The following is a 2,689-nucleotide window of genomic DNA, read 5'->3' on the forward strand; positions in this document are numbered from 1 at the left end:
TAAATCCAAAGGTGAATTAAGAGCTGTAATTAAAATCTCAGTTAACCTAAATTTAAAATTGATTTTTACCTTTGTTTAGTGACCGCAGTTTTTTTAAAAGGAAATCCCAAATTAAACCTAGTAAAATAAATTTCACCATTGAGATTTCAATGGATTGACGTAATTTAAGGGCGGAAACAAAGTTAATCGCATTTTTCAAACCTATTTTTTTAAATTACTGGGAAAAATACACAGGAGGGAAAAGGAATGCTATGCATTTGAATTGCTTTAACTGAGCAAATACCTGACTCGATTAAAACTTTAGGTCATATTTTGACGTCAAATGATACGTATATCACGTTCAATTTCCATTTTTATATAATAATAATAATATAATAATATAATAATATTTGTTTGGTAATTTTTTAAATATTGAAAGTGTGAAGGAAAACCTACGCTTTTAAATCACGTTCTTCAAGTTAATTATTTTAGTTGTAGTTTTCTATTTTATGTTATCTTACAAATACGTCATTTATCATATAATTTCCAAGGAGTACTGTCTATTGTTAATCGACGCTTTATTTTAAAAATACCAAAAAATATGGACGAATAATTGTACTATTCATCTGTTAAGTTTCTTATTAAGAGTATATTTATTTTTTTAAATAAATAACAACATTGAAATAACAATAATGTTTTCATATTTTATTTTAATATACATCATATATTAATTGTCAATATTAACAGCCAACGTAAAGTCATAATTAGATAGAGAGAAAAAGAATGTGAAGTGAGAGCGAAAAAACATTTAATCTTAAATATTTACCCTGTTCGCTGGGAAAACCAGAGTCGTAGTTGTTTTTCGGTTAATACGAAGGTGAACTAAGCACAGCCGTCATAATAACAGTTTATGTGAATTCATACATTTCTTTAAAATGTGTTAGGCGAATAAAAATCTTGGCGATGAAAACAAGCATTCGACTACGAAGTCAAAAATTTTGTAAAATTGCTTTACTACTGCAGTGATATATACTGTTAATTTTATTATAAAACTTTTTTTCATAAAAGTGTTAACAAAACAAGAACTTTGAGTGGAAAGTGCGCCTTAATCTACTTTTAATGTTTTAAGTAACGTTTCCGACCATTTTTAGTTTAAATTATGGCCTACTTAATCGCCATCCTCTATTAAATTAGTAAACTTTGCTGAGAAGTAAATGATAGTTTTTAAATTATCCAACGGGGGCCGATTCCGAATCTTTGGTACTCGTTAATAACTTGATCGTTTCACCAACAACGTCAATTCTTTCTATGAAATATAAAAAATTGTACCTCTAAATGTAAAACACGCAAGCTACTTCGTGTGCTTTGAGATAATTACCGAATTCCTCGTTTTCCTCGATTTGTTTTTTGACTTCCTTATGAAAAAGTCGCCCTTGGATCTCTAGCTGAATAATCATAAATTTTATTTAAACATTAATATGAAATGAGACATATCTTAAATATTTTTGAAAAGTATAATAAATAGTGAAGGTGTTATAATATTTTTCATAAAGGAAAAAGTTGACTTCATTAAATTAAGTTCCGAAATTTAAGTTCTAATTTTAGTTGTCTTTGCAATCCTACGGAAATCTCAACAACAGCTTAACTAAATCCTTCTTGGCGAGTTATATCCGGTTAAGGAAAACTGAGCGGAAGTAATCCAACATTGCACGCTTCTGATCAAAGCTACAGGACCATAATACTCTCTCTTAGTTAAGTTTGCAAGCTATGGTACAAAGATCTACACATCAGAAATTTCGTGAAATATTTGAACGATGCTCTCGAATTAATTTAAAAAACTCAGCCGCCTAATTGACTTAAAAGTAACAATCCATTATAAACTAAAGTCTCATTTTATTTAAAAAAGAAGAAGCGAAAACTACAAAATTCCGAATTAATGGAGGATATAGTTTGGGAGAGTTTTCGTGGTTTTGAAAGTTTAGTGAGGTAAAGGTGCTTTTTGACTCCAAGCTGGTCGTGGCGAGCGAGTTGATTTTTGTTATTATAAAAGAGATACTAAGCAAATAAGCGATACCCGTTTAAACGGTTACTTCGCTACAAAACGTCGAATGCTTATACTGTTCAATATCACTTGTTAATCTTCTTGGAAACTTCCGTTATGAGTCATTTATACTGTTTGTTAAAACTGGTCAATTTTGGATATCTTCTTCTCCGAGTTTGTCCAGAGTGATTATCGCTCTTTAATATCTTAGACTAGTTTCTTATTCAAAAATTTGGGGAAGAATAAGTAACACGTAGGAAAGGCAAACCCCAATTAAAAGTTCGGTGTTTTTATTTTATGTAAATAAGGTTTTGTAAGACTCAATGATCATATTATTAATACAGGAAGGAGCTCGTCATACAAACAATTCTCAAACTTCTTTATACAGGGTGTCACGGATAGGAGTACCGAAACTTTCTATATGTATTCTATGGGTCTCTATGAGTAAAAAATGTCAAATAAACATGGGTCCTAAAGTGCTTCGTTTCAGAGATATGCATGGGCTCCCAAAAAACTACCCAAAACACCGCACACAGCCTTAAATCTGGCAAACAATATTCTTCCTTAAAACAAATTGTTTTCATTAAACTATCAATTGTTTTTTATCCGTGAGATGAGAAACTTTAATAAAAAGTGGCAAAAGTTCATAAATGTCCTTTTAGAAGTAAA

Source organism: Leiobunum rupestre, chromosome 1 (assembly GCF_980474605.1).
Source record: "Leiobunum rupestre chromosome 1, qqLeiRupe1.1.hap1, whole genome shotgun sequence".
Taxonomy (NCBI): Eukaryota; Metazoa; Arthropoda; class Arachnida; order Opiliones; family Sclerosomatidae; genus Leiobunum; species Leiobunum rupestre.